We start from the raw sequence: 13,700 nt of genomic DNA on the forward strand, positions 1-13,700 counted from the left end.
CACAATTGTAGAGTTTATACAGGAACTCCGGAATCGGTACATAACTGATGGAGTATACGGTTGCTTACCACACTACTCGGGGGTGGAAAACTCAGACCTAGATGAAGAGTTCACAATTGCGGAGGTGGAGTTTGCCATGGGGCAGCTGCGTACTACGTCTGCCGCAGGTCCGGATGGAGTTACTAATAAAATGCTGAGAAACCTAGATTTCAAATCGGTCAGGGCGATCACTGACTTGATAAATGAGTATTGGGTGGCCGGGGAGATCCCAGCACAATGGAAGCATGCTAGGATTATATTTATTCCGAAGCCAGGCAAGAAACTCTGCTTGGAAAACCTGCGCCTCATATCGCTGACATCATGCGTGGGCAAATTGATGGAGCACGTGGTTCTCAACAGGCTTCAGAACTATGCAGAGGACAAGGCCATCTTTCCCCCAACTATGATAGATTTCAGGGCCAATTTGTCCAAACAGGATGTCATGATACAGTTAAAACATGATGTAGTCGATCCCGAACATGGCACGGGCACCAAAGCTGTATTGGGGCTTGACCTGAATAAAGCTTTCGACATTGTTTCGCATGAGGCAATATTGAACAACCTATCGGGAATTGGCCCAGGGGTCAGGACATTTCGCTACATCAGATCATTCTTGGAGGGCCGAACCGCAGAAATTTCAATAGGAGATATCAAATCGGACTGATTCGCGTTGGTAGGCAAAGGGACGCCACAGGGTTCAGTTTTGTCACCGTTCCTGTTTAACATCGCCTTAATTAAAATACCGCTGAGGCTGGAGAAGATACCGGGACTCAAACACACATTTTATGCAGATGATATTACTCTATGGGTAACCAGGGGTAGTGACGCGCATATGGAAGAAACACTGCAACAGGCAGTTAATATTGTCGAATAGTTGGCAGGGGAGGCGGGACTTTCATGTTCTCAGCCAAAGTCCGAGCTCTTTGTGGTTCGGGACAAACCCAGAGGGCTACATGCAAGACGCTATGTTCCGCCATTGCCGTTAGTGGTAAAAGTAGGGGGTAGGCCGGTAGCTGAAGCTCAAACGATTAGAATTCTTGGCCTATATCTGCAAACTAACAGGAAGAATAGGGTGGCCCTTGAAAAACTTAAGACCATGGTCAATGCTACTGTCAGGCTAATCAGAAGAATCGCTAACCGTAAGAGCGGGGTTAAAGAAAAAGAACTCTGTAAGCTGGTACAGGCGTTTGTGCTCAGCAGGATTACTTACGCGACACCTTATATGAAGTTGGATGCCACAGAAAAAGGTAAGGTCGAGGCTATGATCCGGCAAGCTTACAAGGCAGCGCTTGGGTTGCCTAACAACGCGTCTACAGAAAGGCTGTTAAAACTAGGGGTACACAACACCCTGGATGAATTATGGGAGGCGCATCTGGTGATGCAGCACGCTAGGCTTTCGACAACCAAAGCGGGCAGGGTTATATTGGAAAGGATTGACATTGGAGCAGAGGCTCCCACTGGGGACACTAAAATTCAGGTGCGGCGAGAGTTACATAAGGCCCTGTACATAAAACCTTTGCCCAAAAATATCCATCCGATTCACCATACGCAGCGCAGGCAGGCAAGAGCCAGAGCTTTACACGTTGAGTACGGCGAGTACAAAGCGGCAGTCTATACAGATGTTGCGGAATATAAGGACAAAGACGCTTTTGTGATTGTGGTGGTGGACAGGCGGGGGCGCTTTGTCGCCTCTGGATCGGTCAAAACCCGCTCTTCGGAAACTGCAGAGGAAGCGGCAATAGCGCTAGCTATAACTAATTCGCAGTCAGATTTGCATTTCAGTGATTCAAAGACAGCCATCCGAGATCTGGCGAGGGGCAGAATATCGGCGACCGCCGCACGATTTCCGCATGGGGCCACGGGACGAGAAATGAGAGAAATAGAAATTGTCTGGGTACCAGCACACTCTGGGAACCCTGGGAACGAGGCGGCTCACCTGAATGCTCGAGGTTTCGTCAGCCGGGTAGGTGAGCCGCCAGTTGCGGGGAGGTCCACGAGAGATGGGCTGGTGTCCTTTCATGACACAACGAATCATTATAAACTAGAGCGGAGTTTTTATCCGCCCCCGCACAAGCGGTTGACTAAGGCGCAGGAATGCGTCTGGAGAAAACTGCAGACGCGATCTTTTCCCAACCCTTACGTGTTGAACAAAATGTACCCGGAGGAGATTAAGCCGCAATGCAAATGGTGTCAGGCTGTGGCAACATATGATCACATACTTTGGGAATGTAGAATAGTGCCGCCGCCGGTGGATAATATGCGTGATCCCTCTCTTGAGCACTTGGAGGCCGTGTTGACCAGCTCAGACCCAGTCGTCCAGTTAAGGGTCGTGGAGTGGGCCACACAGGTCGCCGCCAACCTTGGGTTGATGGCCATCTAACACGGAATCATCCTCAGTTGCTTTCTGACGAAATAAAGTTTTACCATCCATCCATCCATCGGGGCGTGCGCGTTAACTAAAAGCCGAATGCTCCTGTCTCGCATTCCCCATTGGCAGCCATTATCATGTATATTGAGCACTATCTGACAAGAAAGGGTTGCTACGTTATACTCGCTCGGTGTAACCTCCTTAGTTTAGGAAAGGTTTAGCGAGCGTTGAGCCGCAGTGCCATGAATACAGTGAACTAGTATATACCATAAACTCGAGGTGGTTAAAGGAGAGAAGCAGACCCGAAGCGCAAGCCGTAAGAAAGTGTGCGTGTGCCACCTCTCGTTTAGTCCTTGGAATGTCCGCCGGATGGCGGTGCTTCTATATGGGGAATATATGATGAAAAGAAGCGAGATGGTGGTACTTGGAGTCTTGAATAGATGGACGAACGGACTCACAGGCAGATCCATGGATGGACGCATGAACGGACGCATGAACGGACGCAGGGGCGGATGCATGGACGAACGCAGGGACGGACGCATGAACAGACGCACGCACGGACGGGCGGATGGACGCACGGACGGTCACACAGACGAACGCATGGACGGACGGAAGCAAGAACGAATGGACGGACGAATGCTTCGCCCCACTCTCCATCATTCACTCCATGGATATGCTGCCATTTTTATAGTTCAAGGCGCTATATTTTTTGATAACAGTATGGAAACAAGAAAGAAAAATCCAAGATAATACTCCGGCAGGCGGAATCGAACACAGAACCTCCGCGTCGTGAATACGAGGCGTTAGCCACTGAGCCACCGAGAGAAACACCTCGTTCAACGTTCAAAGGGCAAGCTATTTAATCTACCACTTACTGCTCTTGGCGGGCATCTCGGCGGGAAACTATCGTGTTTTCAGCACCATCGGCAAGATGTCGCAATGAGCGCACGGCAGCTCTCATCTCTCACGCGTACTTTGGCCCGCGGAGAGGAGGGGAGTGGGTCATCTCTCGCTCGCCTTTATCTCTCAGTGAGCAGAGTCTTAGGTCTTGGCTATTGCTGGGCTTGCACTAAAACAATTATATTGTAGTCACGAGGCGCATAAAGGTCACGGCAATCGTTGCACAGCCTCCGTTTGCTAAAAGGGTGCGCTTTTCAGACACTGCGAAGTAACAACTGAGACCATTATTCGCGTTCATCTGTACCTGTGAGCACGTTTCGTGCGTCGTTTGTGGGTGAGAGACGCGGGACACGTTTCACTCTGCATGCTTGCCATTCGGCGCGTGACCTTCCAGTTTGTTGCTATCGCTTTGATTGTTTCACCTTTGCGGCAAATGTGTAATGTTTTTTCTCATGTAAGAAAACGCTGAGTGAATTATTAGATGCCTATCACATACAAGCCACTGAGCCTGCATGCACCCAGAGGCTTTTAAGAAGAAAAAAAGGTGATGATATATAAATATAAAAAAGTCGAGTTGCCAAGTAGGGCTTGGTGCAAAATATAAACTGTTCATTTTTATAGTAAACTTATTTTTCAACAGAGATAGGGGCACCTGTGAAATTCATAAAAGCGACGTGGCATAGGGACGTAATAGTGAAGTGCGATCTAATATGATTGGCTAAAGGCATTCAAACCTTCCACAACGCTGCCAACAACTGAGCCCAGGAAGAAACGGGACGTTTCATTGTAAATGTAAATTACACTTGAACAAACGAAACAAACAAAATAAGTAAGAACAGCCGATACATTATGCAAACTAACACGAGGACAGGTACTTAGCTTTGTATATCTGAATATGACAAGTTAAAGGGACAACAACATATATCGAATTGTTCACATTTCATAGGATGCGACGCATGCATGTGTACTATTTGTGGGCGCTTCGTTAGTACGGAACAACTGGAAACTCCAGCTGTCCCTTCCTTATCCTGTAGAAACGTGTGTGCCATCGTCGAAGGAGAGCCTCTTCATCGTGTGTTTCCAACTGCTCTTTGAGGTAATTCTGCTCAACGAGGCGTATTTTCTGGAGGACAGAATAGGCGCCTTTATGAGGCTTGCGGCGTGCTTCTGCTGCACAGCGTCACAGCAGTGTAATACATCCAAGGTCACTGTTAATATCAGTCTTGTGAACAACCCCCGTTCTGTTTTCACGCGGCTTGTGCGAAAGCCAAAGAGACGTTGCACTATTTGATGCCTTTCGCCAGCGAGCAATCGAGCATAGCATGCTGAGCCGCCCCGCTTCTGCTGCAGTTGCGACAGTGGTCATTCGGAACGACTCCCCATTGCGCTAACCTCTCACGCGGAGGGAATGCCCTCCACCTTTTCAACCTGCCAAAATCACGCACTTCGTCAAGAACGTTATTGCATGCCATGGTTACTATTTTGTCGTGATGGATTCTTTTAAACGCGAACCATTTGTCTGAGTACGGCAGACACTTTAAGCGTTTATCTACGTATATCTAGTGGCCTACATCGACGTGCTCCCGCGATCACCTCCTTAACCTGGGGTAAACCGAAATCAGTATAGAAGGGTAAGAGGGAATGATAATTACGACTCGCTCATCGTGCGTTCATCTGTTCGCACCTGCTGAGTAAGTAATGTAACGAGGTGGTCACGTACTAAGAGAGACATGCACGTACAGACCCATGGCTGAAGGAGCTTCGCTCCTAAAGTTCGACAATTATTGTGTTTAGAAAAAGTTGCCAACAATATAGAGTATTTGTAACTCAACTATGGTAGAGCAAGAAGCCATTCCGTGGGCCTCACAGCTCACAAGGCCGTGTCGAACGTAAAACAAGCGAATGTTGTCGGTGTTAACCACCGACACAACAGAATGTCCATGAAGGAGGGGGGGGGGGGGGCAGGATAAATGCCTTGCGGAGCAGCTTGTACTTTTTAAACAAGTTACCTCTTCATGCTTGGGCAAATATTTCAAACAAATTTTATCCTCAGCTAAGCTGTACACTGTAAAAAAGTGCCTTCGATTTTTATGCGCATTCTTTTTAAATGAACACTCTAAAATAGTCTTTTCTTTACGCTGAGAACTTCGAACTCAACAGCAAGTTTTCATCTTCGTTTTTAGAGATAGATAATTGACCAGAATTTCATTGATGTACACTGATTGCAAACTTGGCCTTGGGTGAAGCAATGCACTGGGCTGTTCCGCTGATTGTGCCTAGTGATCCTACTGAGACTACAGAGGTGAAGTGGGGATATAGCTTAATGTATAAGCAAAACCTGTTTGAATGCTGCATGAGTTAGAAAACAGATATCTCAGTTAATTTGCGAGACTTCGCAAGCATAGACTTGCATGAACATAGCATTTTTATAATGCAGACAAAAAGTCAGGCATGCAGCTGTGGTGGCTATGGGCAAAAAGAAATGAATGAAGCGTTGCGGAACACGGTCTGTACGCTGTTATGCAATCAATGTGGTCTGTTTGTCTTGTCTGTGCGAGGTACACGGGACGGGCTTTTGCTCTCCCATAGTAGAGTACCAAGTATTCTAACTTGTCAAGAACTTTTAAGTGTGAATGATGATGAATAACTTTATTTAATTATCAGGAAGGGCCTCCTCCCCTTCAAGGCGCGGGGAGGGGGAGAGGACCAAACCTAGACGACGGCCATGATCTCGTGAGCCCAGGCGGCGTCTTCGGCCTGCCGTATTCAGTGGGCTTGTAATTGAGTCAGGGCTGAGGAGAGCGGTATTCCATCCACTCCCATCTGGAAATTCACCTTTCATGGGGGCCTGTGGCCATGTCCATAAAATGTCGCTCGAGTCCGCCCTGTCTTTCCAAATCTTACACTTGTCCAAATAAAGTTTCGACACGCAGCGGTTCATTTTTACTGGACTAGGGAACGTATCGGTCTAAAGTAGGCGCCACGCAACCGCCTGTCCATCAATGACGAGTGTGCTGGAGAATAAATTTTCCTGCTTAGCCTTTAATACTGCATAATATCTCTGTAAGCACTCATCTGCTCAAATCTCTCATCGTCCACCTAGCTCGACCAGAGCAATCCGAATGCTTGGTCTGCGAGTCCTCGAGCTGTCTGGTGTACAGTCTCATTAGCGGGTAAGGAGGAGTGAGCGGTTGCCCAGATTATATGTACCGTTTGTTGGTCTTTGTGTCTATCGAATAATCTTAAATGCATGTTTTTTTATCTATCGGCCGTGGCATTTCTTAGAGGAACTGTGTCAGGCATCCGGCGTCAAGCATCTTACTCTCCACTCTCACTCCCTCTCCCATAACAACAGCTGCGGGCGCGCACGCTTATCCTCGCCCCTAACAACTGTAGCATGTGGCGCGAGAGAGTGTGGGAGAGCGTAGATGTAATGCTTCACCACTTCTCATGCCGTGCGCTCTCTCTCCTCTCCGAGCCCCACTTTCAGGCCGTTCCACGCGCTTCCCGCCCAGCCGCAACGCACGTTCCGGCACACCTGCCGCACCCAAGCAGATGGTGAAAGAGCGTCTCTAACTGGTTTATTTGTCCCCCGCTTGCGTGCGGCAGGAGTCCCGGCACGTGCGTCACGGCTGTGCGGGAAGCGCGTGAAACGGCCCTTCCCGTTCGCTCGCACATCACTCTCGACCGTTCGCTGCTGGGCGCCTCTCAAGAACATACGGAAATGTGTGCGCGAGACGGTGCGGGGAAACTGCAACGCTGAACCGAGAACACTGCTTGTTTACTTCATACTACTTTTTAATCTTGCACGCTAGCTACAGGAGATGGAAACACTCACCGCGTTTTTCGCTACAGAAAAACACCACGTGCGTCAAAGGATGCTATTGGCTGCATGGTGTAAGAAAAATAAAAGAAAACAATATTATTCTAACGCTGGGTTCTGACTTGCGAAACGCCATTATGAACGCTACGCAATGCATTCCCATTTCCTCACAATTCCCTTTGGGTGAGGTGGGGGCATTTTTTGTTCTCAATCTGTTTTTCTCTCTACCTCTAATTTTCGATGGTGCGCTTTACTCACTCCCGTTCACGTTTCCTTTCTACTCATCCTGAATTTTTTTGTCCTTCAATTTAGGATTACTTTCCCACCCGCTTGAGGTACTATACAAGATAAGGCTAGGCATCGCTCGGCTGGCGTTGTTATGATCGGACTCCCTGGCTTGGCTCCACATGGGCGCAAGAGACATTGCGGCTGAGCCTAGCATGATTTCTTCCATTCGTTTTGTCGCGCTTCACGTACGCCCTCCCTTATTTGCACCTCCTTCAATCTGAGCGAGCCCAACTAAATCGGCTCTTACGCAAAGCGTATAAGGTGGCATTGGGTCTCCCCCGAAACACATCGACAGAGCACCTCCTCAGTCTTGGGCTGCATAACACCTTAGAAGAACTTCTTGAAGCGCATCTTACGGCGCAAATTCACCGATTACAGGGAAGCAGGACGGGGCGTTGGATCCTTGCTAACATTGACCATGTGGTATCTCCTACGGGTAACGATCCGGCTGTCATCCCCCCCAACATCAGAAAGAAATTCCTCATAAAACCACTGCCAAAGAACATGTTGGCCAGCCATCACGACGGTAGAAGGAAAGCGAGGGCCAAATTCTTGCAAAAAACGTACGCGTCCAACCCAACCGTTGCGTACGTTGACGCCGCCCAATACCGAGAGTTTACTAAAGCATATGCAATAAGCGTAATCACTCTCCCCGGCAACAACGCCAATTCACCTCAAATTAAAGCGGCTGCTTCTGTCCGTGTGCTTAATACGACAGAAGCTGAGGAAGCGGCGATAGCGCTAGCAGCAGCATCCGGATTCACCACTATACTCAGTGACTCAAAGGCTGCTATATCCAACTTCGCACGTGGCATTGTGGCCCCCACAACTCTGCGTTTACTATTGCCCAGTCTCCTTACAGATGCTGAGGAAGACGCACTATCCTCCATTGCGCTGGTATGGGTGCCGGCTCACGCGGGGAACCCAGGGAACGAGGCGGCCCACCTATATGCTCGAGGATTCGTCAGCCGAGCGGTGGTACCCGCCTCTGATTTGGAAAACCCTGGTGAAGCCTTGACATCCTACCATGACATCACACAATATTACCGTCTTTCGAGGCAGACAAAACCACCCCCGCACCATAAGCTAACTAAGCGCCAGGAGGTTATCTGGCGCCGCTTGCAAACACATTCATTTCCGTGCCCATACATTTATGCACGTATATACCCCGACTCGATTGATCCGCATTGCTCGCATTGTGGCTCAATAGCCACACTTAATCACATTCTCTGGGCCTGCAGGGAAGATCCCCCCTCTCTCGATCTCCTAGCCGCTCCCTCGCCAGAGGGGTGGGAGGCAGTTCTGACCTCCACCAGCCTGGCCGTTCAGCTCCAGGCCGTACAAAGGGCAGAGGAGGTGGCCATCAGGTTCAGCCTGGCGGGTCACCTACCTCCTTAAGTCTGACGACAATAAAGTTGTGTTCTCTCTCTCTCCGGGTCGGCTCTTCCTGAGATCCACCAAGTGCGGGTACAACAAAAAAAAATTGTTCTTCTAATTATCCCAGGTCATCGGCACCCCTAGTAAAACCCTTTGTACACGCCTGAACAACTGACGGACCAGGAAGAGTTGTTGGCCGTCGAAGCGGCTGACTTTGTCGTCAAGGTCATCTTTGTTGTCGCTGGGCTCTTGACGACAAAGCGGTTGCTTTGTGGTCAAGAGCCCAGCGTCTGAGAACCGTCTGCGGAGGCATTTCCCACGTTCTCCATGGTGCCTTGATGCCGCTGTTTCCACAATTGGTGGTCTGCCTGGCACAGCATACCCATCACTGCAGCGGACTATGAAATTGACTTGCACGTCGGTCTTAACGTCTTCGTGCTGTGCCGGGTCGTGCATGGTGAGCAGCATTTTCTCCCTCGCCTTAGGATGAACTGGGCGTACCTCTTCCTCTTTCCTGGGTTGGGAAGGAGGCCGCGTTTCATTTTTCTATTTTGTGGGCGGATTTGAACATGGCATTTTCATTGGACCGTCCTGACCTCCATTGTCTTTGCCTGCAGGGCAAGGTCAGGGCATAAAACGCGAGCACCCAGACGCTCCCGACAAGCTCCTATAAGCTCACAGAAGCTAGAGAGCTTCCATGATGCCAACCACATCATGTAGCAACATGCTACCTGTAAATAATGTAAATAAACATTACTGTTGATAGCTCCGGGCTCCTCTACTCGACATCTCCCCGAAACTCTGGCCGGCTCCGGTCCTCTGGGCAGACCCTGGACTACATCAGCGTGGTTCAACAGCCGAATGCTTATCATCGAATTGTCATCTATGAAATTTCACAGTTTAATGTGTCATAAGTGACATTACAGATATCCTAGAATGGCTTGAAAAATAATAATATCATCCATAATTTCTTTCGTGTCTAAGAACACCTAGAACAAATGCATAAAATACTATAATTTTACTTTACGCACACAGCTTTTAGATTTGCGACAAATAAGAGGCACTTCGTATCAATACAAAATCACTGCATATCCACAAAGTGAATGATGACAAGTAGAACGAAGCACCCGTACGTTCGTCCATACATCCCCGTACTTCTGTCTGTCTGTTCGTCAACTATACTAAAACCACTAACTCTATCTAGTGATAACTATATCAAAGAATAAATACACACAATGCCATCTATTGAGCATTTTATAAACTTATCTGGCTACATACATACTACTAGAGAGGAGAGAATCACCCACATTGAAGGAGCTGCGCCCTTAAAAATGAATGAGCGAATGTTTATTCACGTAAAAAAAAAACAGGAAACGATGCAAAATACTACAAATTCTAATTTGCTTATTGCGTGACAGCATAACTTGTCCCACATTAAAATTTTATCTTTGTCATACGAAGTAATTAATTGCATGCAGTTCATATTATTGCAGGTTCACGTTGCATTGGCTTTAGAAACACTTCGAGCTTTTTACTTTTGTTATAATGTGCCACAAAGCAAAGCTTGGCCTTGAACGTCTGCGAAGGAATGACCGATATTCAACTTCTCTACGTTCGGCATACTAATGATCCGTGGTAAAAATTTGCACGTAAGCTCTTTTATTTTTTTTGTCTGCTAACTACTTCTACGTACGTGGCTGCGATGCCGTAGTCTGTCAATGATCATATCGCACACTTACAGTTATTGCGTGCACAGTAGTCTTGACCTTGGGAGGCTGTACGGGACCGCAATATTGTGACAGCCGAAGTAGTGATGGGGCAAAGAGTACATTTACAGGATAGAAAACGTACGGCATGAACAGTTCGTTTGCTTGAGTTTGCTTTACTTTGAGCGCGCACCACGAGAGCTTGTACGGACGTCAACGGGTGGTATTATATTTTCAAAAGTAAATGGCGGACATGTTTCACGATTGAAATGTGCCGGCCTTTATTTGAAGGCGGCGCACTAGAAAGCGTTACATATGTTTGACACCTAAGAGGGCAAAATAAAAAGGATTACAGGCACTATTGATCGGTTTTCCATTTGTTCCTTTTTTCGGATTCCTGTCTCGTCTTACCCTTTTCACAGAGAAGGGTAGCAAACCAGATAGTTTGCTTGTGGCTAACCTCCCTGTCTTTTCCTCAGCCTATTTTCCTCACGTTCTCTGTAGTCTTCAAAAGCAAAAAAAAATGCGTTGTTGGTGCAATTCTTAAGCGTGCACTTGTGTTCAAATATATTTAATGAATAACCGTACAATGTGTTGAATCAAAGACCATCATGTCAGTATTGCGGCAACGTCAAAAGCAAGTAGTTGTACACCTGAACACATCGACTTGGTGCCCGTCTCCAACTAGGAGTCTTTCGGATCATGTTGCAAGCTTCAGCCTCTCTACTAGCCTTGCATCCTAAAGCAGAGGGAGTAGCGCCCAAATCCAGAATAGATGTGGATTGTAGTCATTCTTACTGTGCCTTAGGGATTAGTTTATTTTTGTGGCTTCCGTAAAACCTGGGACCGAATTCTCAATGGTTCCCCGTCAGAATTGCGTTTCCAATTGGTCTGCCTGATGCGTTAGTGGGACGTACCGCGTTTTTAGGAGCTGAAGTATCCTTTAACGAAAATTTTCAGCCGTTGGCGAACACAGGCACTGATTCAAATCAGCATTGTGCTCATCTGGATGGCGGTATAGCAGGGCGAAAATTGAGTGAGTTGCTTTACGGCAGCGTGTGTTGAAAAACACAAGCGTCGAGAACACACAAAGGTCCACAGAAGAAGAGAGGTGAATCCAGCCTGATCGCGTTCAGACACTTATTGTCAGTTTTGCATAAAATATTGTGATGTAATTTCTCTCTTTCATGATTGCCTTTAGTAATCTTTAGTAGTAGTGTTCATTATTGCCTTTTGTAACCTGTGGAATATGACTCTCACTGAAGTGTCCGTTCTTGTAAGAGGGAAGCGGTGGAATGTCGGGCTGATGGGCTCTTATCTGCAGCACGCGTGGTGGAAGGAAGGCGAGGAGAACACACTCGCATTGCCCATGCGCGTGACGAGCGTTAGCTTCGAAAAAAGCCCCAGGGGCAGAAAGTGGCTAGCCGATAAGAAGGAGGGGGGGGGGGGGGGGCGGGGAAAGACTAGCTTGTGGGCTTTTTGGGTGGCATGGTACATGGATGCGAGGTTGATTGATGATTTACTTGTGAGGTTTAGCGTCCCGAAACCCCCATATGAATATGACAGACGCCGTAGTGGATGGCTCCAGAAAATTTGACCACCTAGGTTTCTTTAACGTGCACGCAAATCTGAGTACACGGGCCTACGGCAATTTCGCCCTCATTGAAAACGCAACCAACACAGCAGGGATTCGATTCCGCCACCTGCGGGTCAGCAGCCGAGTACCTTAGCCACTAGACCGCCATGCCAGGATGGCCGTGCTAGGCGTGATGTTTGTCCTGCGCGAGTGCTGCAAAGCATAAGCCATGCCGGTTGGAGGCGGCATCTAAAGCGAGTTGATGGCTCGCATTCCAGTGCGACCTGCGTGTCAGTTTTCGCACTGTATGTTTTGCGCCGTATGTTCCATTGACCGCCAGTCTGCGGGTATTGTTCATTTTGTGCTTTTGGTCCTCCTGTGCGTGTTAGTGCCATGCTGCGGCAGTTAAAAAGGCTGGTAATGGTTCATAATTTGAGGCGTGCATAGAAAGCGGTTCTTGTTCCCAGCGTTGCTGGCTTGTGTCTTGCGAATTGCGGCTCCTCTTATACCTCTTATACCCCATATACCAAAGGCCCCGCCACCTGAGTGGTGGCGGGGCCTTTGATATATGTATATATTGATGTTTTGCCGCTGTGTGAAGGTGTGGGGATCTACGGCAGTGTTTACAACGTATGTGCTCAGTACATATAGGGTATTGCTCTTCTTCGCGGAACAGTGGTCGAAATACAGCAGTTATTCACGAGTGTAAAAGATTTAGTAAGTAATCTGTAAGCTTTCAGCTTCGAAATGGCTGAAACAGAAAGCAGCGACCACAAGAAGTTCCCGCAGCGTTGCCGAAGATAGACAGGAGGTGAGTAGAATTTCAATGCATTCCTTAAGCCGCACGTGCGAATAGGTGATTGGTTAGTATGTTTCGTTATAGCCGGCGTTGTGGGAATCTGGGGCTATGTACTAGTTTTAAGTTTTTGGGCAGCTCTTAAAGTATAGTGGGTATAACGTAAATAAAGACGTGCGAATACGTACTCTAATGTCCAGCTGCACTATTCGGTGTTCGTTTAGTGTTTAAATTTACTCTCGGGTTTATTTGCCGACATTCTTTAAGGTTAACGTAACTTTGAAATCACTAGCAGGTCATCTGGTTCGGTTTTGAACGTCACGACACAAATTTTACGGAACAAAGGAAGCACAAACACAAAAGCCTGGGTTGATTAAAGTCATCGTCGTAACCAAAAGCTTGTGTTTAATCGTTTCGCAGGCAAACAATTGTACGATGGTTGAGCTCGAGCTTCCGTTTAGAAGCAAGGCTAAGAAAAATGAAAATGAACGCCTTTCACACCTGGAAGCATGGCATGGCGTGTTCACTTCAGCGCGGGCAGCCGCCACTGGCGCTACGCCAAAGTGTGCCAGTTTTTGGTAACATTGTTGTTAAAGAAATATCATGACGAGAGCACGTGTTGAGGTAACGACCTGGCTTTAACAATGGTGGGTCGATTATTCACGACACTGAAGCTGCCATGAAAAAAAATAGGTGCAGCTGTTGTAAAAGTGCCCAGTTGTATCGTCACAAAAATGACGAGTCCAGAAATGACGCACCGTGGAAAAAAACGCCAGAGGCATGTTCCTCAGCCAAGAACCACTTATCCAATGCAGGCCTTTCTTTCA

This window comes from Rhipicephalus microplus, chromosome 3 (assembly GCF_043290135.1).
Source record: "Rhipicephalus microplus isolate Deutch F79 chromosome 3, USDA_Rmic, whole genome shotgun sequence".
Taxonomy (NCBI): domain Eukaryota; kingdom Metazoa; phylum Arthropoda; class Arachnida; order Ixodida; family Ixodidae; genus Rhipicephalus; species Rhipicephalus microplus.